The sequence below is a fragment of the Choloepus didactylus genome, chromosome 12, assembly GCF_015220235.1.
Source record: "Choloepus didactylus isolate mChoDid1 chromosome 12, mChoDid1.pri, whole genome shotgun sequence".
NCBI classification, from domain to species: domain Eukaryota; kingdom Metazoa; phylum Chordata; class Mammalia; order Pilosa; family Megalonychidae; genus Choloepus; species Choloepus didactylus.
Window position 1 is genome coordinate 90,806,550 of NC_051318.1, and position 27,724 is coordinate 90,834,273.

At 37.1% G+C, this 27,724-nt stretch overlaps 1 protein-coding gene across 5 annotated transcripts in view; it reads right to left on the reverse strand.

The window, feature by feature from the left end:
• The window catches only part of TSC22D1 (TSC22 domain family member 1), a 112,200-nt gene that overhangs the window by 9,169 nt on the left and 75,307 nt on the right, over window positions 1-27,724 (reverse strand). The gene's annotated exons all lie outside the window — the stretch shown is intronic.

Sequence of the window (27,724 nt, forward strand, 5' to 3'; positions counted from 1 at the left end):
TTTCAAGAAATAATGGCAACTTTTTTCTTAAATTTTATTATAACAATAAAGCCACAGATCCAAAATGCTGAATGAACCCCAAGCAAAAGAATTGTTAAAAAAAAAAAAAACAAAAAAAACCACAAGGCATATAATCAAATTGTATAACAACAGTTATAAAGAGGAAATCTTCACAGCAACCAGAGAGAAGAAGTACATTATGTATGGGGCAAGAAAGATAAAAATGATTGCAAATTTCTAGTTGGAAACAATGCTAGACAGAAGACTGTACAGCAGCATCTTTAAAGTGCTGGGGGGTGGGAGTGGGAGGTCTTTGTCAACCTACCGTGCCCAGTAAAAGTATCTTCAAAACTGAAGGCAAAACTAAGACTTTTTCAAACATATGAAAGCTGGAAAGATCATCACTGGCAGACCTGCACTATAAAAAAATTTTAAAGGAACTCCAGGCAGAAGGAAAGTGAAACCAGAAAGAAATCTAGGTCTATACAAAAGAATAGAGTACCAGAACTGATAACTGCAAGGCTAGATACAAAATACTCCCCCCTTACTATTTAAATCTCTTCAAAAGATAACTGACCCTTTAAAGCTAAAATAATAACAATGGGGGTGTGTGTGGTTAAAATATGTAGAGGTAAAATGTATGACAAAAATAGAACAAAGGCCAGGAGAGGAGAAGGAAAGTATACTGTTGTAAGGTTCTTATACTATATTACTTGAAAATAGATTGTGGTAAGTTAAAGATGTATACTACAGACTCTAAAATAGCATAGTTATAGCTAACAAGCCAATAAGGGAGACAAAATGGAATCAAAAGAAAATACACACTCTAATAAGAGGAAAAGGGGAATAAAAAAAAGAAAGAATAAATAAATACCCGATGGTAGATTTAAACCAACCGTATCAATAATTACATTAAATGTAAGTGGTCTTAACCCCTTCAATTAAAAGGCAGAGATTGTCAGACTGGATTAAAAAAGCAAGCCCCAACTACATCTGTCTACAAGAAACATACTCTAAATATAAAGCACAAATAGGTAAAATAAGATGATGGAAGAAGATATGCCATGTTAACAATAATTAAAGGAGGCTGGAGGGGCTCTTAATCACTCAAAGTAAGACTACACAGCAAGGAATATTTCCAGGAATAAAGAACATCATTTTCTAATGATAAAGGGTCAATTCATCAAGAGGTCATTAAACTTTTAAGTGTTTATGAATCTAATAAAAGAGATTCAAAATACATGAAGCAAAAACTGGTAGAATTGCAAGGAGTAATAGAAAAACCCACAATTATAGTTGGAGATTTCAACAACCCTCTCTCAATAATTGAAAGAATGGCTAAACAGTAAATAAAATAAGGATACAGAACACTTGAATAGCACTATCAGCCACTTAACCTAATTGATATTTTTAGAACAGTCCATCCAGCAATAGCAGAATAAACATTCTTTTCAAGTATACATGAAATTTTTACCAAAGTGGATCATAATCTAAGCTGTAAAACAAGTCTCAAATTTTAAAAGATTCAAATCACATAAAATATGTTCTCTGGCCACAATGGAATTAAAGTGGAGATCAGTAATAGAAAATTATCTGGAAAACCTCCAAATATTTGGAAACAAAATTACAAACATCTAAATAATCCATGGGAAAAGAAGTAACCAAAGGGAAAATTAAAAAGTATTTTAAACTGAATGAAAATTAAAACACGGCATATCTAACTGATTTCAATAAATTTAACAACTCAGATGAAATGGACAAATTCCTAGAAAGACACAAACTACCAAAATCCATTCAAGAAGAAACAGATAAACTCACGTGTTCTACATTTTTCTTAAAAATTTAATTTGTAGTTTAAAATCTTCTTACAAAGAACACCTCAGTCTCAGATGGTTTCACTGGGTGAATTCTACTAAACATTTAAGGAAGAAATAATACCAAATTCTACACAAACTCTTCCAGAAAATTAAAGAGGATAAAACGCTTTCCAGCTAATTCAATGAGGTTAGCATTACCCTAACACCAAAACCAGACAAAGACATTACAAAAAAACTACAGATCAATAGCCCTCATGAACACAGATGCAAAAATTCCTAAAATTTTAACAAATTGAATCCAACTATATATAAAATGGATAATATATCAAGACCAAATGGTGTTTATCCTAGAAATGCAAAGTAAACATTAGAAAATCAAGCAATGAAATTCACCAGACTGAGGAAGAAAAACTATCGGATCATCTCAATAGATACAGAAAAAGCATGTGACAAAATTCATAATCCACTCATGATTTAAAAAGAAAAAGCTTTTATTTAGCAAAATAAGAATTAAAGTAAACTTTCACAACCTGATAAAGGGCATCTACAAAAACATTTAGCTCACAGCATGCTTCATAGTTAAAGAGTAAATGTCTTCTCACTAATACTGGAAAAAAGGGCAGAATGTCCACAAATAAGCTACCAGAAGTATCAAAAAGCAAGTTTAACAAGATCACAGGCTATAAATTCAATATACAAAAACAACTGTATTTGTATACTTAACAATGAATAATAAATTGAAATATTAAGAAGTTTCATTTACAATAGTATAAAATACATGAAATCTAACAAAATATTTACAAGATCTGTATGCTAAAAACTAGAAAACACTGATGAAAGAAATCAAAGGGGACCTAAACACCATGTTCGTGGGTTGGATAACTCGGTTTTGTTAATATGTCAATCCTTCCCTCCACCTGCTCCTCAACTGATGAACAGATCTGATGCAATCCCAATCAAAATCCCAGCAAGACTTTTTGTATAAATTGACCAGATGATTCTAAAATTTATATGTAAAGGCAAAGGAACTATTTTGGAAAAGAACAGAGTTGGAGAACTCATGCTACCTGTTCGCAATACTTGCTATTGCTCTTCTCATTAATATGGTGTGGTCTTAGGAAAAGGAGAGACGTACAGATCAATGGAACAGGCTAGAGAGGTCATAGATCCACACATACGTGGCAAATTGATGTAAAGGAAATTCAATGCAGAAAAGATAAGAACTTGATCCATTCCTCGCATTATATTAACTATTAACTTAAATGGATCATAGATCTAAATGTAAAATCCCAAATGAAAAAACTTCTATAAGAGAATGCAGGAGAAATCTTTGGGATTTGGGGATCCATAAAAGAAAAAATTGATCAATTGCGCTTCATCAAAATTAAGAACTTTTATTCTTTGAAAGATCTGTTACAAGAATCAAAAGATAAGTTATAAACTAGGATTAAATATTGCAAGTCACATTTCTGATAAAAGACATATCTAGAATACATAAAATACTCTCAAAACTCAACAATAAGAAAACAAATATCCCAATTTCAAAAATGAGTAAAAGACTTGAGCAGACACTTTACCAAAGAAGATACATGGTGGTCAATAAGCAAGTGGAAAAAAAATGCTAACCATCCTTAATCATCAGGGAAATGCAAATTAAAATCACAATGAGTTACCTCCTCATATCTATTAGAAAGGCTAAAACTTTTTTTAAAAAAACGGAAAATACCAAGTGTTGATGAGAATGAGGTGCAATTTGGAATGCTCATATATCGATGGTGGGAATGAGAAATGGTACAATCACTTTGCAAAACAGTTTGGCACTTGCTTTTAAATGTACATTTTCCACAAATCAACAATCCCAAAGTTATTTACCCAAGTGAAATGAGAACTTACGTTCTCACAGAAATCTGTACAAGAATGTTTAGAGTGGCATTATTTGTAATTGCTCAAAAAAGAAACAATCCTAATGTTACTCAACTGAATACTGGATGAACAGACGTCATATATCCACATAACAGAGTCCTACTTACCCAGCAATTAAAATAAACTACTGACACATGTGACAACATGAATGCATCTCAAATATATTATGGATGCTAGACTCAAAGGACTGCAAACTATATGATTCCATTTACATGACATTCTAGAAAATGCAAAGACACAGAGAAAGAAAACAGATCAGAGGTTGCCAGGGCCTTGGCCCACGGGAGGGGGACTTTTGTTGGTGAGGGAACTGTTTTATATCTTGATTGTGGTAGTGGTTACACCCACTGTTTGTGTTTGTCAAAGTCTGTAAAATGTACACTAAAAAGTAGCTGCCTCTAGGTAGCAGACTGGGAAGAATTAAAAAAAAAAAGGATTAGATTTTTTCCATTAATTATATTTAATCTTTATATATGTACATGTTTTATTTTAATTAAAATAATAAATTTAATTAATTTAAAGTTAGGAAAAAAAAAAAAACTGGAACCAGAAGCTGAGAGCAATGAAACCCAGGAGCAAAGGACCAGCAGATGCCAGCTGTGTGCCTTCCCATGTGACAGAGGTGTCCCTGATGCCAGCAGCCTGTCTTCAGAGTCCAGGTGTCATCCTGTTGATGCCTTATTGGGACATTTTCATGGCCTAAGAACTGTAAATTGTAAGTTAATAAATTCCCATTGTAAAGCCAATCCACTTCTGGTATGTTGTATTCCAGCAGCTTTAGCAAACCCAAACAGTGGGGATCCTCCCTTACTAACCATCTAAAGCTAGCCATTCTACAGATGGAGAGGCAGGCTGGGAGACGGTGTGGGGGCACAGAGGTGGCCTATGAGCCAGGCTGTGGGGTTTCCAGGCCCTGTCCAGAGTGGAGATGTGCTTGTGGTGTGAGTTGGCCCTCCTCAGCTTCTCGGCTTGGTGCTGGGGGGACAGACAAGGGGCTGAGGGGCAGTCCCCAAGAGTCTCCTGCATTCTGAGAAGGTGCTCTCCAGTCACTGGGAGAAGATCCCAGGCAGGGAGGGAGGCTCTCCAGAGACACAGAGACGCAGCCTGCTGACTGGCACGCCACACCATGCCACACCACTGTGCCAATGTGCCTAAGAATGATTTTGAAACTGTTTTCATAAGTCCTGGTAGTTGCTGGAGATCCCTCGAGAGCTGTAGAACAGTCAAGAGAGAATCTGAGCAGACCAGAGAGAACATTGCTCACTTATAAAGAAGGAAAACAGGCTGCATCCCCAAGGTTTGTGGCTAGGGGTAATGGAAAAAATGGCTCAGCAACAAATCTAACACAGTCCCGACAGATCTTTACCCTCAGAAGTCATCACCCTGGGTCTCCTTTCCATCTCTCACCTAGAAGGTGATTGTGACATTGCTACATTCTCCTTCACTCACAATTAAATAAGGTGAGAAGACATATAATGAAAATAATGTACTGAGTGGGGCTACTAAAGTGAATGGAATAATGTAATGGGAAATGTAAAATTACAATGGCTGCTAGGGTCAATTTTTAGCATATAAACTTGCTGCCATTACTGTAAAGGGAGTGGTCAATACAATACAACTTAGCCAGAAGGATATAAACTGGAATAAAAAATTTCTCTATACATGAACTCTCCAGGCATTCCTTCATTCATTTATACATATTTATTAAACACTGAGCACCCACGAAAGGCCAGGAACTTTAGGCTTAGCACTAAAATTCTCAAGATAAATAAGACATAATCCCTTTTTCCAGTGACCAGGGGCAGTTAAGCAGGGTGGGGGTGGAGGGGATTAGTAGAGGAAGTGTTTCGGTTTGCTAAAATGCAATATGCCAGAAATGGGTTGGCTTTTAATAATGGGGATTTATTAAGTACAAGTGACAATTCTACGGCCATAAAAATATCCAAATTAAGGCATCAACAAGAAGATACCTTTCCTGAAGAAAGGCTGCAGACATTCAGGGTGCCTCTGTCGGATAGCAAGGCACATGGCCGGCGTCTGCTGGCTCTCTGCTCCCAGGTTTCATTGCTTTCAGCTCCTGATTCCAGTGGCTTTCTCTCTGAGCATCTGTGTCCTCTCGTAGCATCTCCAGGGTGTTTCTCTCTAAACTCTCTCTGGGTATCCTCTCCAAAAGGACTCCAGTGAAGGATTAAGACCCACCTTGAATGAGGTGGGTCACATCTCAATGGAAACAACCTAATCAAAAGGTCCCACGCACAATAGGTCTACACCCACAAGAATGGATTATAAGAACGTGGCCTTTTCTGGGGTACATAACAGCTCCAAACTACTACAGGAAGACATGTGAAATCTGGTATAACTTGTCTATATATAAAGAACGATGGCTAGCAGAAAGCCAGGGGATGCTTTCAAGGTCAGGAAACAGTATGCTGAGTTTGGAGACCTAACAGTAGCAGAATGTGGCCAGGAAGTAAGAAGATGAGGGTTGGTGGTGGGGGGCATAGAGAGAAGCAGTAGAAGAAAAAAAGGCTGATGACAGGCTGGCACCTCGCGGGCCACGCAATGGAGCCTGGACCTTCGTCTGAGGGCCAATGGGGTCTGCGCTAAAGGGTCTGAAGCAGGCGAGTGATGCGATGGGACCTTGTTTAGCAAGGTCGCCCTGTCTACCAGGTGGAAGACTACAGAAGACGGACTTGGAAAAAGAAGGAAATAATGAAGGCCAGAACTAAGGAGCAGTGAGGACATAAGAGAGAAACAGGGAGGGATCCCGGAGATCTTCCGAAGCCAGCACTGGCAGGCCTGGTGGGATGTGGGAGCCAGGGGAGGCAGGACGAGGGTCAGGCCTCTGGATCATGGGAGTGAGTGGGAAGTGGTGCCTTTCACCCAGATGCCGTAGGAGGAGGATCCAGTTCTGGGAAATGACAGTGATGGGACACCCTAGGAAGTGGAAATACAGTTTTGGAACTAAGGAGAGATCTGGTTTGAGGAAAAATGTCTGGAAATGGTTCAGTGGCAGTCAACAGCCATAAGAGGGGATCAGAGCACCCCAGGAACGTATATGGGAAAGAGATGGTGGAGCTGAGGGGTCTAAGGCTGCCGGGGGCTGCCAGCATTTTCACAGTCTGGCTTTGCAAAGACACCTGAGTTTTCTGCGGGTCAACACCACACCACAGAAGGTGGCCGGCCTTGGGCTATTTCATGAGAACCTTGTCAGAGAGAGTAGCCTTTGGATGAGGAGACCGAGAAGCAAGAGGATCAAGGACTTGACTGTGGAAGGGGTGGGAATGAAGAGACCAGGGCAGCTCTCCAATTCTAAGGGACAAAAAGGGCCCCCCAAAGAACTCCCAAATGTGCTCTATGAGAGAGCAAATACGATGTAAACTTATTAAATAATTGAACTAAGTCTTAAGAACCAAAGGAAGGCTGTTTAAGTAACCAAAAGTAACCAAAAAGATATGGAATTAAACTGAGATATTGTAAATCATTCCCACTACATAGCAAGGAGGGGGATCAAAAGGACAAAGTTGATAGCAATTATTAGAAAAATAAAACTGCTTTATATCCATACCACGACCCCCAAAGTTGAGGCTTCTCAATAAACTGGTTCATACAGATATCTTACTGCATCCTTACAACTCTGAGCTAGATACCATTATTTTCTTCATCTTAGAGGAAAGAAAACTGAGGTTTGGAGCAGCAGAACAACCTGCCCAGTGCCCTAACACCCCCATCAATGGCAGAGTCAACACGCAAATTCAAGCTGGTCAACTCTAATATAGAGTGTGACGCAGCCACCAAACAGTCCCAAAAGCTGGGCTGTTGCTAGACAACCCAGAAATGTGCAGCCTGATTTAGTAAAAAAAAAAAAAAAAAAAAAAAAAGGATGTCTATCCTTAAAATCATAAATGTAGCTTGTAGTCATTACGGCAAAGCACTTTTGGACAATTCTGCACAAATACATAAACTGGATACTTCGATATGTAAAAATAGAGTTAAACAACTTTGATTGCATTTAACAAATTGAGGGTGGGGGGCAAGTTAGGTTCTATTTCTTAAGGGATTTTAAAAAAATAAATGGTCTTCCCTAACAGGTTAACTAGATTAAACCTGTTTGAATACAGAAGAATACCTGGGAGAGAAAAGGTTTTTTTAATGAAATATTTAAAACATACAAAATATCTGTAACATACATGTAAGTTATGAGGCATAATCATAGAGCAAACACCCTCAAACCCACCATTAAAGTACGCACGTGACTGATAACCACTGAAACCCCCAAAAGCTCCTCTCTGGGCCCCAGCCCGCGAAGGGCAACTTTTCCTCGACCGAGATTGTAAGAAATCACTTCCATTTATGTATTTACTATGTTCACAGTTGGCCTCCCTTCACCAGAATGTTAAGCTCCACAAAGGCAGGGGGGTGGGACTATTTTATTTACCAGTGTGTCCCCAGCACCTAGGTCAGAGCCTGGCATACAGTAAGAGTTCCACAGAGTCTCTCTCCAACCGAGGAAAGTGAACCTCGATGATAATAGCAGCAAACCCTTAATTACACGTCGTATTTGTCGGTCCCTATTCGAGCCCATTACACAAATCAACCCATTTAATCCTCAGCAGTGCCTATGACCCAGTTACATTACAAGCCCCTTTATTACAGACGAGGAACTGAGGCACGAGAGTCTTGTGACTGGATCAAGGCCATACTCATCACCACCATGAAAAGCAAAAAGCATTTCTATAGTTTTAACAAAGCAGATGCCATAACATTTTGGAAATTTCAGTCCCTTGAAGAACTGGTTACCACTAGAACACTTGCAATACCTGGAAAAGTGATGAAAATGCAACAAATACACAGACACAGAAGGTCTGTTCTAGATGCTAGGGATTCAGGAGAGAACAAGATGGAGAAAAGTCCCTGCCCTCATAGAGCATATGTTCTAGTGGGGTTTAAAAAGTAAACAAGACAAGTACAATGGTGACACATACTGAGGAGAAATACAAAGAACGTGAAAGAGGGACAGGAATTAGCAGAGAGGGTGGACTTTTAGATAAGCTGATTGAGGAAGGTCTCCCTGAGAAGGAGAGTTTTGCGTTAAGACCTGAAGGAAGTGATGGAATTTGCCACAGAAGCGTGTTTTGAACCGAGAATAGCAAGAGGCAATGCCCATGTGACTTCAGGGGTCCCAGTGGAGTCGATCGGCATTCCCTGGTGAGGAAGGAATGGCTCTCTGGCATCTTGGAATTCTTAAAGGCTCAGCTCTTCTTTGGGGGAAAGCATACTTTCATACAAGGTACATTAAAGAAGTACTGCTGTGCGTTTAGTGGTAGTAGGTATTAGATACTACTTCATATTCTCCTAAGCTTGGCTTTTCAAAGGTTACTCTGGGGTGCTTTTTGCCTTCCAATTAAAAAAAAAAAAAAAATCAAAATCTTTTCCTGTCTGGAAGCACAAACAAGTGGTGACCTTGTATAGACTCATCTGCCTTCAAAGTCTGAGCATGACAGAAGGATGTGCAATGGGAGCTGTTTTCTCAGCCTTGGATTGGACAGCTGCAGTGGTTTCTCACAGAGGGAGGTGAGAGCTACTTCTGATTAAATATGGTGGACTGAACACATGCATTTATCTGTTTTTTCCTATAAACTATGAAAGAGACAAAGAATCCGGTTTTAAACATACAAAGACAGACAGACTAGGAGACATGTCAATTTCAACAAAGTGTTCAAAGCTGGAAAAAAAAAAATGTAATTCACTTAGCAGATGTGGAAAAAGCCAAAACCTAAGGAAGCAGAAAAGAAAGTCTGGAAGGTGGTGGCTACGCACTGAAGAACTCCAAAAGGCAACTACACATGGCTGAAAGTGTGAGGTGCTGGCAGGGTGAGGGTCTCTACAAAACCAGGCCCGATCCCCATCCCGGTCAACACAACTGAGTGACTGAGCAACCACTAGCAACCCCCTAACATACCCGACACCCAGAAAAAAAAGGAACCCGAAGGACAATGTAGACAATGAAGAAACTCAAAAATCCTGAAAGATTACGTGGATGAAAAAGGAGGGGGGAAAGGTGGGAGAACAACCATAACATTCAGAGCACCAAAAAGAGCCCTTGGAAATGAAAAAAAACTGACATTATGAGAGCATATGTGAAAATTCACTAGAATGATGGAAAGTACAGCAGAAGAAATATCTCAGGAACTAGAATAAACTCTCAAAGAGGGAAAATAGGAAAGAAAAGAATATTAGTTTAGGAGAGCTGACATTTGAACAACAGGACAACAAAGAATATAGAGAGGAGGAAGTTATCATAAAATAATTCAAGAAAACTTCATACAATACAGATCAAGCTTTTTAAGTTAAAAGAGCCTATCAAATATAATCAGTTCTAAAGCCAGTTTTGAAAACGTGAATTTGTTCCTAAGCAACTGATATTTCAGAGAGCAATTTGAGCATGATGAACATTGCTTGTTTGCCTATGCACGATTTCATTAGCAAGAAACACTGGGTGAACTCAGAAAACTACATGTTGCTGCATAGGAAAAGGCAAAACGCAAATACACACATCTTAAATGTATACCAGGTACCTCCCTGGTTCGTATTTGTTATCCTACCAGGTTATGTTTGCTATTTTTTGCATTTGCATTTCTACATAAAAAAGCACTCACTCAACATCCCAAACTTGTCTCAGCATCCTGGTTCAAAAATATCAAGCAGTGCATGAAAAAGGAAAACTTTAAGTATTGAGGAGAAGGTGGAAATATGGTGAAAAAAGAGGGAGCATGTGTCATTGTCTGACCAGTGGGTACAAAGAACACACATTGTGACCACCAGAGATAACATAAAAATAAAAATCTATGGCACTACAATTTCAAATGCTGCACAGTCAATAAGAACAATCCTAAAGAAACAGAAGAAATGGAAAGATTGTTGAATATATGGCTGGAAGACCAAAAGAGCAAAAAAAATCCAGAACAACCTTTCTCACAATCAAAATGAAAGCACTATCTATATACAAAGACCCTAAATGGAAATCTCTAAATCCCTCAGAAGTTGTTTCTTTCAGTGCTAGTAGAGGCTGGTTTAGTGGTTTCAAATATCTCTATAATTTCCAAAGCCTCCAGCTGTCGGGTAAAGCAGAGTGTGCAGATGAGAAAGCTGCTAAATATTTCCAGCAGTGATAAAGAAGTTAATTGAAAAGGTTCTACATTGGATCAGATTTTCAGTTTTGGTGAAACCGTTATCTATTATCAATGCACGCCAGCTCTAAGTCTACTGACACTGTTTTATATATTGGATGGACTTAGAAAATTACAATTTCCAAGGATTTCAAGAGCTAATTACATCAGAATAGAGAAAGTTCCAAGATCTACGTTCACTTTTTAAACAGATCAGTAATTACTTTGGAGTCACTATATTCCATCAAATTTAATCCTCTCAATATTTCTTACTAAGAATCAAATGTCAGTCAAAATTAAATCCATATTCTCCTAGTAGCATGATTCTATATGGCCTAAGAGAGGTAAGCCAAAATGAAACTGAGTTCTCCTTCTTAACGCCAATTAAAGTGCCACTTTCAAACAATCTTTAAAAGCATCTATGATGTTATTTTGATCATACAAGTCCAGATATGCAATTGCAATTTCAAAACTCAAATTCTATTTATTTCCTGTTCAGTACTGATTTTTTTTTAATGCAGTTTTAAAGAGTGATAGTCAGATTTTGAGCTTTGGTGTCAGACCTTAATTCGGCTTTCCAAGAATCATTTCTGCCTGTGTAAAAGGGGGGTGATAATATCTACTTCATAACGTTGCAAGAATTAAATGAGATAACACCAGACAAGAACCCGGCATTTCCCACAGCAAGTAAGGTGAGCAAATCAGGTCCTGACTTTGAGTTCTCAACTGCTGGGCCTCAGCCGTAACTGAGGTTAATCTAAAGGGATCGGCACATTTCCCCCACTGACTTTTTAAAACAGAGACTTCTTGAAGATGGCCTAGTATAGACAGCATTGCCACACATTATTTCCAAAAGCAATTTTTTTTAACTATAAAATCACCTTTAGGCAACTGGCTGCCCTTTTCCCTAATACATAATAACTATCTTGAAAGCCAAGTCATAAGAGATCTTGTGACAATTTACAGGGTTCCGGAATGTCGTTTTCATAAAAGGGCGACTCAAGTCTTCCTCGAATCTCTGTGAGATGATGAATCGCTTCAGAGAGTGATTACTAATATTGTTGCTGTCTATCTTTACAGAGAACCCCCTCTTTTTTGCACGCCCATTTACTGGACATCCCGAACTGTGCCGCCGTCCCCGTGGCCTCCTCAGTATAGGCCGTCTCTGCCTTCTTGGCCTCTCCTCAAGGAAAAGCCGGGGAAGAAGGCTCAGTCAGCTTCTGTATCGTTCCTTCTTCTCGTAATTTTGGCACATGTGTTGCTCCAACAGGAAATCAAGTGACCCGACCCCAGAGCAAGGAAGGGGATACACTCTTTCCCAACGTAGCTCCCTTCCACAAATATTTATCGCACAAATATTTATTACAGATATTTATTTCACAAACACTTTATGCCTGTCAGGGTGCAAGTCATTGGGCTTCTTTTGCAGAGTGAAGCAGCCCTTCCTCTAAAAAGTTTTCCAAACCAAAGCCTGGTGGAAATTTGTAAACAGTGGTTTCTCTCGGCAGCTGCTGAGATACTACCTAGCATCCGTATTTATAACAGAGCACTAGAAGAGAGATATTGGTTTTCGGATAAAAACTGCTTTCTTGTTATAAAGTTCAAAGAGGAAAAAAAAAGGCAGAACTAAACTTTTAAACCAAATTTAACTAGAAGGGAATATGCATCAAGCAAGTATGCAACAGGCAATGTAGTAAACACCCCACGTATTATCTTGTTTAATATTCAACTCAACCCTATGATCATTGCATATACAGACGAGCAAACTGGAGCAAGACTGGTTTGTCCGAGGTCACCCTGCTGGTAGATGGCAGGCCTGGAATTTGCACTTGGGTGTGTTTGACTCAAAAATCCAACTTCTTTCCACCACACTTATATATTTCGTTAGTGCCTACCTGTGCTAAATACTGGGACAGGTGCCATAGTCCAGGAGAGGAAGCAGGTTGGCAAGTGATAATTATAGGGCAAAGAAGTAAGGGTGACATCTCAGGTGTGGCAAGTGCCTTGGGAACACAGGAGAAGCCAACTAAAGGGGGAGGCGGCTGTTGAGGGCCAGGAAAGATTTCAAAGGAATTTTCTCCTAAGTTAAAGCTTGAAGGATGACCATGAGATCACTAATAAGAACAGAGAAAGAGAAGAACATTTCAAGGAAAATAAAGAACACATCCAAAACAGAGGCAAAGCCAAGCATCTTAGGAGAACGTTCCACAAGAGTAGGAACATCCGAAATAATTAAAGAATAGAAGAACATGAAGGCAGAGAAGGAAAACTAGAGATCCTCCCATCCCCCAAAATTGTGAAAGCCATCACTGGTAAGGAACCTGAAATTCACCCCACAGGTCACAAGCACCAGCCAAACACAGATACTGGTAAGCAGTCACTTCAACCTAACTGGTACAAACCAGCTAAATATCAATCCTGTCCATTGGAAATGGGAACACCCACGGTGGGGTTTTCTGCAGGGGAGTGACTTCACCACCTGTGTATTTTAGCAAAGTAATTCTGGATACAGTGTGAAGGCTGAATGGAAGGACAACAAAAGCAGACACCAGGACAAGTTCTGTAAAGGGGACTATGCTGGAAAAAAGGATGTAATTTTAAAGGAAGCAGGTACTCAAAATATAATCATCATTTTATATGAGTCTATGACCATAACAAATAAGTATGTATGTGTTTGTGTCTGTGTGTGTGTACACATAACACAGAAACCATTATGTAATAAAAATAATTCAGATGAGGGGCTACTAGATCCCCCCCCATATATATATATGCTATGGCTCTGTAAATGCTACATCACAATGGTCTCATCTAACCTCTTTTGTGGGGGCAAAAAAAAGAGCAGACTTTTTAAGACTCTGAGTCCTTCTCTGTGATAATCTTATAGCAAATATTCAAGATGCAAGATACAATCCAGCCCATGCCTCTCATAGTTAAATCGTTCATATGCTCCAGTAAACCATTTACAAGCCCGCGAATAACAAGGAGTACAAGCACAGCACAAAAATCCAAATTAAAAATCTCATAGTAGCAAGAAGGATACACAGAATTAAAAAGTCCACTAATGCAGGATACAAGATATGAGAGGTTACTCTACCCCTGAAAGGTATCTGGGCTGTCAAAGTACTTGATGTAGGCTCCATTTCCACATCAAAAAGAGGATATAAAAAATTTAGAGAGAGCCCCTGAAAGGACAAAAAAGAACTTAAAAAGTTATAAAACTAAAGTAGAAGAGAACAAAGAACAGGGAAGGAAATGGATACAATATAATGAAAAGTCCATTAAGATGCGTTTGGAAATTTTTTAAAACTCAACTTTGTTGTGTAAAGTCAAGAGTTGCAGGCTAATGTGTAATAAAAAACGGGTTATAGATGCATGCTATGCTTATTAAGGCTTGAGAAATTAAAAAAAAAATTTTTAATCATACCACTTATTTCAGTGAAAACAGATCCACTTAATAATTCTTAGTACTTTTCCCAACTAATCCTAATTTTGCAATAAAAATTAAAGCTGACCATATAAGAAACTCTCACATATCAGTTTGTCATGTGAGCAAATAAGCCAATTTCACTTGACAAAGTAACAAAAATGGACATAGCTATTTGTATATAAGCATAAAGAGAAAAAGTATAAATGGATATAAAAGTACATATGATTTTCTAAAATTACGGAATTTCAGCAAAAAGTCCAGGGAAATTTCTTTGAAAGTGCAGAATGACCTAAAATCTATAAATCAAATACAACTCACTTGACATATGCCCACACTTCTCACATATCTGTATTAATTTTCTATCTATTCAGAATTAGAGAAACAGCACCTCTAGCTACACTCAATTCTGAATTAAGAAGTTAAAGTGTCTAACAGCCCATATAAAAACACCATGCACTCTGACTCAGAGATGGGTCAATGGAAATTAAATCAGATAAACTGTTGAATTTCATTAAGAGGTTTGTTTAAAGAGAGTAGATCTCTCTTTTAAGATGATCTTTTAAAAGAAATGTCTAAATCCTTAAATACCTGGCATTTGATTAGAAGATATCATGAAAGACTATATACTTGCAAATTAATATTCATTTGCTCTTAAAATACAACAAAGGAGAAAAATTTTAAAACGATCCTTACCTGCAATCCAATCATAGTAATTGTCAAAGAACAATGCCAGAAGAGAATAAATCAAGAAAGAAAAAAAAAGGAAAAAAAAATCAGTCATTTTCCATACTGTTTACTATTTCACATGCATGTACCTAGCTTTCATTTTCATATATTCAGGAATATATCAGCAATTAAAAATGCTTAGCTCTGCACAATAGGGGTTACTCAATGACTGCTGCATTGAATTTTAAAGAATATTAAGTGTAATTAATTATTGTGTTTTATTATCTCATGTTTAGAAAAAGAAACTAGGAAGTTATTTGTAGTCACCCAAAATAATAAAAACTAAGCAATGTGGGAAATATGTACATAATATTAAATGAACAAAAAGCAAGATATAGAATTGCACACATCCCGTGATGACAACTATAGAAAAGAATGCAATATGTGGTAGCCAGCCTTCAAGATGGCCCTAACGAACCTTCTCCTCCTGGAAGTCTCGCCTTTGAACGGTCCCCACCCACAGTGAACAGTGCTGTACTGTGAAAAAATATCGCACAGATGATGGTGTGTGTGATTTCCAAGACTCGGTCACAAGGCCGTGCCCCCTCTTTGCCCACTCTCTCTGGGAGAAGCCAACTGTCATGTCGTGAAGCCCGTCATGCAGCCCTATGGAAAGTTCCAGGTGGCAAGGAACTCCGGCTTCCAGCCGACAGCCAGCATCACTTCCCAGCCACGTGAGTGAGCCATCCAGGAAAGGCGCCCTCTGGTTCCAGTCTGGTCGTTGATGACGGGAGCCTCCATGAGGGACCCTGAGCCCGAGATACCCAGCTAAGCTCCTCCTGAACTCCTGAACCCCAGAATTGAATAAGGTAATAAATGCTTGTTGTGGTTTTAAGCCACTACGTTTTAGAGTGACTTGCTACACAGCATTGGAGAACTAAAAAATATATTGTATATAATCATAATCAAAAGAGAGTGTGCCCCTAGTATAAGACCAGGGATGATTTCTTCCTCAACTTGCCATATTTTCATCATTCCATTTTTAAAAAGCATATTTGATGCACACATCTCTAATTGCTCCCTCCATTTCCGTTAGGTGAGTTTTAGCTAAGCCATCGATTCAGCAAATGCCTGAACACTCACTCCCACTGTGGCCCCTGACATCCTGCAGCTTACAGTCTAGTGGGAAAGACATACTTTATCAAGTAATATCACAAATTGGTCTACAATGACAAATTATGGCATGTTTTGCTACAGCATCTGTTTCTGGAAGGCAAGTTAATTCATAAGTGATCAATAAACGGAGAAATGATGCCAGTATAATGTGAAAACTACAGTGGTTCACATAGATTTTTCCTTTATCAGAGGAGCCAGAAAAGCCAGTGAATTACAACCTTCACCAAGAAAGGAAAGAACTCTCAGCTCCACTCTATACTCCCTTCATCTACATTTAACCACACTTTAAAAATGAGCTCTCCCCGCTTTGTGCTCCTTTCTTTCGGCTTATGCCAGGTTACAGGTCAGCTCCACTGGCCCAGACCTCCAATTTCTTCTACCTTATCTCAACACCTGCCACCTCTGTGGCATTTCACTCTTCTTTGACTATATTTAATATCTACCATGAGAGCTTCCAACCATATTGCGCTGGTACTAATCTTTTATTTTTTCAGTGCTCTGGTTACAAAGCTCCCTAAGTTTTGAGTGATGGGCTCCAGCTCTATTTTCCCCATAAGCAGTCTTATTGTTAGTGTGGAGTTTTGCCAAATGGGAAGGTTTTTAGGAACCTATGTATCGTGTTGTAGAAGAAATGCCTGCACTTCTCAAGAAAATAAGAAGAGCCGGCGTGTGGGAACCAAGACCAAGGGCCATGAATCCAGGTGTCTGACCTGGGTGGGACAGCATGGAGGGCTGGACCCTCAGGGCTACTCTGAGCTTTGGGACCTATGATCTTCAATTCCACTGAGAAGATGGGGTAGGGATTGGGGGTGCGTGGGGAGGGGTGCTCAGAGCTAGTTCCAGGGGCATTTAGATAAGCTATTCAAAAGGAGCTCCCGACTCAACACACTGAAGCAGAACATACCATTGGAAAACATGATCATCTTTTGACCATCAGAATAAAGGATAAAAATACAAGAGTGTAAGTTCAGATCCAGCCTTATTACATGGAGGTAGGATAGCGGGTTGCAACAGAAGTTTTCAAAGTTGCTGATAAGAGTTGCCAGAGGGAATATTTTGAAAATACAGACTCCTGAGCCCATGTTAGACCTATGATTTAGAATGTGCAGGTGTAGGAAATAATAAATTAACAAGAACAATAGCTGCTAGCATTTATTCCGCATTTCAACGTACCAGGCGATGTTCTAAGCACTTTGCAAGCATCATCTTACTTAGTCCTAACAACAACCCTAATCGTTAAGTGGAGCACAGAGCATTGCCCCTGGCGAATGATGAGGCCAGGATTCAAACCTGTAGACCCAGAGTCTGCCATCTTAACTGTGGCCTCCTACATCATCAAAACCACCGCCCGCCCTCAACAAGCCACGTGATTCTGAGGCAGTCCCCGTTCACCCAGTGCTTGGGAACCACTAGAAGATGCAACCTTTCAAAATCACTTTTAGCCAGATAGATCTATGAAGTCCAGCCCCAAAACAACAGTGCTCTGTTACTGGGCTTTAAGTCAAGTAGCATTATCTCCTTTATTATGAATAATTTACAATATGCTAGACGGACAGAAATAGTTTTCATGCAGAGGATGGCCCTCTAAGACTTCTGTCTCTGACAAAAAGAGGAATTTTGCATAACATACTTTTTTTTTTCCTACCTCACTTAGCAAGTTGCTAAGTCTTGTCAATTATTCCTCGATAATCTCTCTGCCTTTCTTGTTTCCACTGCTATCACCCTAATCCCAAACCGTCTTATAAATGACTTCCCAGGGACTGCCATACCATCCCACCAGGCAATCTAGCTTCAGCCTCTATTCAGCCCAAACCAAGCCCTCACATCTTACACACTGCTTCAGTTAATTTTCTTAAAACTTTGCTTGCCTACCATCCATTCAATTAGCAGTCCTCTACTGATTACAGACAACCTACATGATAAAACCCCTAATCTTCAGCCTGCCCCTTTAGCATCTTAATTCAATAAAAATTTCAATTGCAATGAATTTTTTAATCTGAAATCCCTTCATAAAAACAAGATTTAAATAATTTTAAAGGATATTTAAAATGAGAAAAATAGTTCAATTGTAGGCTAATTCTTTTAATCCATTTAGTAAGATACTAGCTATCTTAGAGTTAAAATGTTCTAATACGGTACGACTTCAAACAAGCTGCTTTTACCAACAGCTCTTAAACTTTTTGCAGAACCTGTAGGAGGATGTTCCTGACACAAGCTAAATTCTTTTATCTATCTGATCTTTCAGATAATCTCAAAGTTTGAGTTAATTTAGTTTCAGAGTGTACAGTTACATCAAAAAAAACTCTGCCGCCAAGCGACAGGGAGAGTTTAGGCTAGATCTTTAAGCACGAATCTTTTATATATTCCACAAAACCAGTTTATCAATCTTGAGTAGGATTTTTTATTTAAAAACGTACAATACCTTACCAGAAAGGAAATGTATACATTCTAGAAAATTACAAGCTAGGGAAATTTATCCACATATTTCAGTCATGAAAGTTCCGCTTACTCTCTACTTCAAGGTTAAAAAAAAAAAATTCTGCTACCAAGGAGAATTGAGAAGAAAGGATCAAGTGTCTATGCTCTAATATCCATTTCAGGTGGAGATAATTTATCAGTCATTTCCCCCTGGCTTCTGTAGCGCTCTTTTAAAAGTTCTCAATTACCCCAGAAAAAATGCCCTCCATAAGCAGCTGATTTCTGCAGCCACCACGTAAAATGCATAGGGTTGGGAACTTGGCAAGCAGGCAGGGAGCATCTTACAGAGCCAGAAAAATAGGACTGTGTTGGAAACAGTCTCCTATACTCTGTTTACTCGGTAGCACTCAACCATCACTTACTTTTTGTTTACGTAAGGTTAAATGGATTCATTCTGAAATTTAGTCCAATGAATTCTATGTATAATTTCTCTTAAAAGATTAGAAAAATAAACAAATAATTAATGAAGGAAACAAATGCAGAAGAAAGCCTCCTGACAGTACAGTCTTTCATAACAGATTCGCAGCACAACTCTAGCCCTGGAAGGATACAGGAGGGGAAAGAAACACTCTGGCAGAAAGAGCAGCCTCCATCAACGAGTGAACCGAGAGGTCCAAGAGGCTGCAGTCTCTCCCCGAGGCTTGCAGTGCCACCGACAAAGGCCCAGCCGCCTGGAACAGCTCGCCAATGACCAGATCACCACAGAACTCACCAGCAAAGCAGAAAGATGTCTGCTCTTAACTTTAAAATCGGTATCGTCTCATTCATCCAGATTACATACGATTCAGAGTCCAAAACTTTATTACAGGGAAGATTTCTCAACGTTGCTCCATAGGCGGTTAAATTAATTTCTAATGATCCTCGTAACTACACAGAATCCTATTCGGTGACACAATGGGGACTCATGGTCTGCTGCTGCCTTTAAAAGAGTGCCTGTAAGGAAGAATTTGTAAGGTCTTGTAGTTTGTTTTCCTGCCCCCAAGCACCCTGTCACAAAACTCCAGGTTTGCTATTGAATTTTACAGAATGCAGTCATGTTCTACCACACCTCAATCAGGGAAAAAAAAATGCATATGAGCAAAATGCCAGCTGACATCAGGCAGTTAAGAGCTCAGACTCCATAGTCTGTGCTCAGACCTGTCCTTATTCCCTCCACGTGGTTTTATCTACTGCTTCACCTTAATCACAATCCAATAACTGATAAAGGTTACCTTACATTCTTCTGCTTAAGAATTCAGGGAGGCATGGGATGTAGTTTTAAGTTTTCCATCACAAAAGTTAAAATTCAAAAGCCCTGACATATAAAATGCTTAATGGTTTAGCCACATGGAAAACTTTAATGTTAGAAAACCCACCGTTTACTGAGCATTAAAGCAAAAAGAGTCACAAAAATACAATCCTGCCACCTGGTGGTACATATTCAAAAATACTTCACCATTTCACACATTCAACCGAATTTTTTTATTTTAAATGTGTGCCTATTTGGAAAAGTATGCATCAATATAAAGCAATTATTTTTAATTCTTAAATACTGATGCTGATATTCATTAAAATTAACTGAAATTTATTAGCTTGTCAATGTTTGGCTTAGTGAAATTATTTCTAAGGTCAAAACTAAATTCTCTCTTCAAACATTGAGATGGAGAAATGCGACTGAGTAGCACTTGGAAGTCTCATACTCTTAGCCTCAATTGTGGATCCTGCTTTCCTTTCTGTTAGTTAAATAAGCATCACGTTAAATAAATGGAACTGCAAAATTTTTATTGTCCACTGGATAGCACTGTTTGATCAATTTTAAAACATGAAGTACAAATAAACAAGGCAAGGTAAATTTCTACAGTACCTTTACAAAATATATTTTATAATTCTTAGATTGTTCAGATTCCTCAACAAACTGAAATAAAGCATTAGGTTTCTTAATATCATACTGACATTAAAAAAAAGACTAGCTCTAGAACAGTGGCTAAAAATACAGAATCACTGCCATTTTTAGAACACTATGCATTATGCATCACTTAATTATTCCTTTTTAGAAAATCATGAACTGATGATGAAGTCTCCTTTGACATATAAAGGACTGGAAGTTTATCCTATGAAAATATGAGCCACCAATCACAGAATACGATGATGATGATATTAAGTTGAATTGAATGAAAAGTCTACTTGTGTAGGTTGAAAATAGTTGAATATGGTTCAGTATAATAACTAACATGTACTGAGAGCTTCTTATAGATCTGTGCTATGTACTTTACCTAATCAATCTCATGTAATAATCCCAAAGTCAACCTTGTGAAGGAGCTACCAATATTATCCCCCATTTTACCAAAAAGCTCACTGAGGTTTAGAGGTAAAAGAACTTGCCCTAAGTGACAGAGCCCATCTTCTTCCAGCTCCCCTGGCCTTGACCACCATGGCCAATAGGAGAGATATCAAACGGAATATCTATTTAAGATGTTTCTGAAAAGACAGTTAATCTTTTGGTGAAAATTTTTTGTCTTTCTGTTAATGATGAATTTCAACAGCATTTGTTTCCTTCATTACTCTAGAAACTTTTGGGAGAGAGGGCAAAGAGAGACTGGTATATTTTTCTATTCTACAACATCATTTGGATTTACTCCTTTGATTTAACAAAAACTGGTCATCTCTTATATCTCACAACGCTAGAATATTCCCTTTTCTTTTCTAATGCAAACCAGCACGTGTTACCTTGCACGCTGGTAATCAACCTTTTAGACACTCAACCAACCATTGGTATATCTGGTTTCTCTCTCCCCTCTCACCCAGTCCTCTAGCCAACAGATATCTGAGAACTGCCTATGTGTCCAGGTGCTGAGGAAAGAAACGAGAGAAGGCACAGTCCTCACATTAAAAGTTTATAGTCTATTAGGGGATAACAAAGGGATGGCACAATTTACAATGGTAAGTATTTTAGGACAAGTATCACAGGGTTTAATGCAGTCATGGAGGAAAAGCCGCTCATTTTGTTTTGCCGTACCCATTTTTGCCCAGGCTTTCCATCCCCCAAATCGTTCTACTAAAATAAACTCCACATTTGTAACTTTATTCCGTGTTCATTCAATTTCAAAGTATTAAGTACTGTACTATTAGCATTCATAGATAAAAGTACAAAACAAAAAGTTTAATCGGGAATAATGACTATGCAAATATAAGTTTTTCACATTCTTTTCTCTTCTCTGTCCATAAATTAAAATGTTCAAACAACCCACTAAGTGGCTACAGGTGAAGCAAGGGAATCGGTATTACCTATCAACTCGATTAGTCAGAAAAATAGATTAAAGACAATTCAAGAAACACAAAGATTTGCAAACTGAGTTGCTTTAAATGCCACTGTTTTAACTAAGCACCGACTTTCAAAAGCTCCAACACAGCCCTTTCTTTACACCCTTTTCCCTTTCAACTTTCTTGATAAAATATACCTCTTTTCTTAGGTTTCTCCCTATCACTAAAAAAAAATTTCCTGTAAAATTATATTTTCTTTCACATGTCAAGCAAAAACAGAATTAGATTTCAACAGGTTTTCAATCTAAATTCTTCACGTAAAAACTAATTATCTTATCATGGTACAAAATTTAAGAATATAAGAGCTATTTTCAGAGCTAAAACTCTGCTAATCTGAGATTTTAGGATTCTAGTTCCAGATAAGCCAACAAGTACACACCTTGAAAATGTTTTAAGAGTGGAACTAGGACAGATGAGCACTCAAATGTTTAATTTTTGTGTGCCTAGCATAAGAACATAAAATATTTTAGCTGTGATTATGGTTTTCATTTCCAAGTCTCCCTTTAACCACAAATTCAGTATTGGTAGAGGTCTACCTTCAACGAGACTTTAAAAACCATGAGGGCATTCAAGAAATAATTTAAGAAATTATAGATGAGACAATTTAAGAGTCAATAAACATTTAAAAAGTTCAATACACAACTCATTAGATCACAACATATATAAGGAGAATCATTTCCTCCACAAACTTCCTCTGATTAAACTGGCTACACAATGAACCTTTTACAGTTCTTTATATTATATAATCTTTAGATTACAACCTATAGTTGAAGCTGAATATAAAACAATTTCATTATGAACTGTTAGCCTGAATATGATTTCAGTTAAATATACACACACATCTATACATATATATACATATATGTACATATTATACACTTATACATTTTAATGTACATGAAGATATACAATTACTTTTAAGTGCATTATCATATATGTATTATATAATATTTAAACTAATTCATTCAACAATTATCTATTGAGCACATACTTTATATGTACTACATACATATGTAAAGTACAAATCAGGGAGTTAAAAGACTGAGGACCTAGTCTGACTGGCTGTGTTTCCAGAAGTAACAATCTCTTGGCTTCAATTCTTCACGTGTAAAGTAAGGATAAAAATATTTGCTTTCCCCCCCTCACAAGTTATTTCAAGGATTGAAATGAACAATCAGAGAGCTGGACAAGTTATATTACAAAATAGGTGGGCAAATAAGATTATTTAAAGCTAAAATTGAGATGAAATTTATCTTATATATATAAAATATTTCCAATTAGCCATTAATTTCAGTGGGATAGTTATTTGTGACTCATAAGTTCTAACTGGTATACCAAAAAAAGGCCTTTTTTAAAAATCATCACAGCCAGTTCTTAAAAAAAAAAAAAAATTCTAAAGCACAACTCCTGGTTTTCTATTAGTATCAACCACTAAAATACAAATTACTTCAGTCATCTTACAAAAAATAAAACTCTCTCTTCATCTATTATTATGAAAACAAACTTCATTTAACCATTGGTGATCAAATATTAAACAATCTCTCACTCCCCTTCCTGCTCTAAAACTGTGACATTTTTTATTAGGAAGCTTACAAACATGTCAGAAACCTACAAATCAAAAAGATTTTAGAACTCTTTAAAGATTGACTCATTAGTTTTTCACTAAAAACAATTTTTTAAAAAATTGCCGCCATAAAATGACAAGGATTAATTTAGGCAAAACATTTACTTCTGAGATTCAAGAATTTCATGTATAATAAAGCAGAAAATTTCTCATTTATAATTTTAGATCTAATGTATATCTTTTACTGAAACTGTTAATTGTTCATCAATCTTCAGATTTAATAAAATATTTAAAAGTGTATTTGCCCATTACCCTTTTGATAAGCCTCCCTTTGAATAAAACTAATCTGTGACAATATTTCTGTAATTGTTTTCACTCATTTTAAGCCACTTAACCGCTTGTTTTGTACCTCAACGGTTTTAAAATTCTAATTCTAAATTAATTCTTAATTTGAAGATTTAATACCAACTCCTCTAAAATATTTTACATTTATTTAGAACTATACAATTGTACAAATATAGTAGAAACAGCATATATACTTGGGTCTATATGTACATATTTTTAAACCATAAAACTAGAAATAGCCAGCTCTAAGAAGCACCCACAAACGTTTAAAACATTTCAGAAGAACCATGTAACCAATGCTTTATATATAAATTTAGAAGTCTCTTTGTCTAAGACACACTAGAGTTAAGTTTACTTTCAAGCATGGAAGAATGAAATTAATATTTTCTAATAGAAAAGCTTAATTTAAAGTTCTGAATCATTTACAATTGAAGTCAATTCGTAATGGCTTCAACTGGGGAATCAAACAAATTAAAAGCTAACACTTTGCAACCAAATTTTTAGAGCTCTAAACATAAAAAAGGACTTTAAACAATTCATCTCAGTTAACAAGGGAAGGAAAAAATTCCTTCCTTCCTCATCTCCAAATAATTCTCCCAGTGGTTTTAAGAAAAGCTTTTGAAATCTTTCAACTGGGAAAATGACAGACAAAAAGAAAGGGCTGAAATGAACCTAATTTCATCCTCAAAGACGGGCACAGAAGCCAACTGCCTTTCAAGGTAATAAACAGCGTTTAGGACAACTCAGGGACAAGTCCTTCGCCAATTATTTGAATTACAGTTACATACTCACAACAGGTCTATCACTAGACTACAGAAAGGGTTGTATGCTACACGCACTGGGCAGCTCTCTCCTTGGGCCCCTCTCTCCAGCCGGCCCAACGGACGCTCGGTGGCCCCCCAAGGCCGCCAGGAAGCAGCGGTCCCCAAGTTCCACAGCCCCCCCCCCAGGCAGTTTCTACTTAAAGGGGCAGTGAATCGATTTATTTATGATGGCTCACTGCTTCAGAAAGAACAAAAACACCGTAAGTGTAGTGATTCACAAGGATTCAGGGATTGAAAGGGCACAGGAGATGTTCCTTAGGTTTTCGTAGAGTGTGATGACTCAATAACATATTGCCCCTGTTGATCATTTCTCCTTGATCCAAGAATCAGGAGGATCTAGCGGAGTGGGGGTGGGGTTCACAGCTTTTGAAACATGTTTCTTTTTGGAAAATAAAACGCAAGAAATTCAAGAATAGAAGGAAAAAGACTGGAGGAAGAGAAAGGACGAAGGAAGGGATGATGATAAGAAATGACAGTGGGGAGAAGAAAGAAGGTAGGAAAGAAAGAAGAAAGGAAAAAGGAAATGAGGAGGCAAAAACTAAGCAAAGCAAATCCAGAGCAAGCAGATATCAGGAGGACTCGGAGAACCCAGCTTCCTGACAGCTTTTCAGTTCCCATGAGGACTCAGTATACTTCAACAATTTGTGTCCAGGATATTCTGCTCTGGCCTTAAAAATATACCATTTAACTGAAGCAGAAGCAGGGATGGGATGGTGAACAAAGAGAAACTTATAAATCTTAGTTTGTTCTTCTCTTAATCTGCAGTGCCACTCCAGAAGGTAAAAAGAGATTGATAAAATCAACCAAATGAAAGTAGGGGGAAATGACATAAAAACAAAAAAAGATGGTGTGAATTATAAAGCAGAAAGCGATATAATTAATGAGTAAATCTACAAGTTACATCATTTAAACAACAGATTAAACTTTGGAAATTTGTAACAGAAAAATATAATGGAGAGAGGCCAACATCGCAGAACAAGAGGTTTTTTTTTTAATTACAAGACTGAAATATTTTAACAAATGTACTATATATAAAAACTTATAGAATGCTACTGAAGGACACTTACAGGGGAATATATAGCCTCGAATGCAGAAAAAAGGCTAAAAGATCTGTGGGAAAAGTATTTATCAAAAAAATTCTAGGAAATCTCCAGCCAAAAAAAAAAAAAAGTCTGAAGAAAATACAAGAAAGGAAATAATAAAGATAACAGGAAAATATTGAAATAGAAAACATATATATTAGAAGACCAACAAAGCCACAAATTAGTTCTTTGAAAAAGACAAAAATTCACAAATCTCCAGTATGAGTAATTATGAAAAGACAGAGAGAGAAGGCAGAAATAAGCAATATCAGGAATGAAGAAAGGGGATAGAACCACAGTTAAAGACAGGATACAGATTAAGCAGACAAATTGCTAGAAAAATATAATTTACAAAATGGATTGATGAAAATATAAAATCTGATTAGTCCTATATTAACATTAAATAAAATTAAATCAATAGTGAAAAGTCTTTCTGCAAATAAAACTCCCAGACTAGACAGCTTTACCAGCAAGTCCTACAAAACATTCAAGGAACAAATAATTCTAAATTTAATCCCCAACATTAAAAAAGAGAATACTCCTGAATTCATTTTATGAAGCCAACATAAACTTGATACCAAAACACTACAAGACAGCCCAAGGAAGAAAAACTACAGGTCAATGTCACTCATGAACACAGATGCCAAATCCTTTGAAATGTATATATTAAAAGAATAAGACATCATGACCAAGTTGGATGTATCCCAGGAATACAAGCACTGTTAATATTAGGAAATCAATTTTTGTAACTCACCTCCCTGAAAAGATTAAAGGAAAAATATCATGTGATAATTACAAAAGAAGAAGAAAAAGTATTTGAGAAAACTCAGTAGGCATACTTTATTTTTTCTTTTCCTTTTTTAATGGAGTGTGTTGGATGTCTCTGTAATTTTGTTCAGATGACCGCAGAACCTGGAAAGCTTTTGCTGCTATTGATGCATAACATACTGCTATTGGTCTTTTTATATAAATCAATATATATACGATTAATTTGAATTTTTGGAAACTTTAGCTTCCAAAACTTTTTCAACTTTGGAAAAAGTATCCCCGTTGTACCATGTTTAGTTGGCATTGATCAGAAATTAACAGCCATACTGATCTAGAAATGTTAAACTTTATTTTTTTCCATTCATACAGCGGTAACACACTGTATTCAATATGTATGGTCTTATATACATGGGTTTGATTACAGAAGCTAATACAAGTATTATCTAAATAATGAAAAAATATTCAATCGACCATGAAGTTTTAAAAGCTTAGAAAACTAGTAATAGAAAGGAATTTAACCTGATAAAGGGTATCAACAAAAATAAATCTAAAGCAAATATCATACTTAATAGTGAAACATTGAAAGTGTTCCCTTTGATATTAGAAACAAGACAAAGATGCCTGCTAAGAACACTTGTATTCAACATTATATTAGAGATCCTAGCCAAAGCAAACAAGTCAAGAAAATAAATAAAAGATATAAGGGTTAGAAAGGAAGAAAGGAAGCTAACATGATTCATAGATTTTACTTCAAAGAAAACCTAAAATAATCTACCAATAAATCATTTGAATAAATAAGATGTATTTAGCCAGATTGCAGGATAAAATTTCAAGATAAAATTATTTCCATGTATCAGTAACAATTAGAAAATATTATTTTTAAAAAGATATGATTAAAAATAGCAATAAAATATGAAATTCCAAGGAATAAACCTAACAAAAGATATGTACGACCTCTACGGAGAAAATTTTTAAAGTTTGTTTAAAGACTCATGGTCACAGATGGGAAGACTAAATATTATAAAGATGTCAATTCTCTTCAAACTTATGTGTAGAGTCAATGAAATAACAATTTTTTAAAGTGTTGGGCTTTTTTGTGGTATTTAACAATTGATTCTAAGAAAACATAAGATACTGATTCTAATGATATAAAAAATTTTAAAAAGGTAAAGCCAAACTCCACTG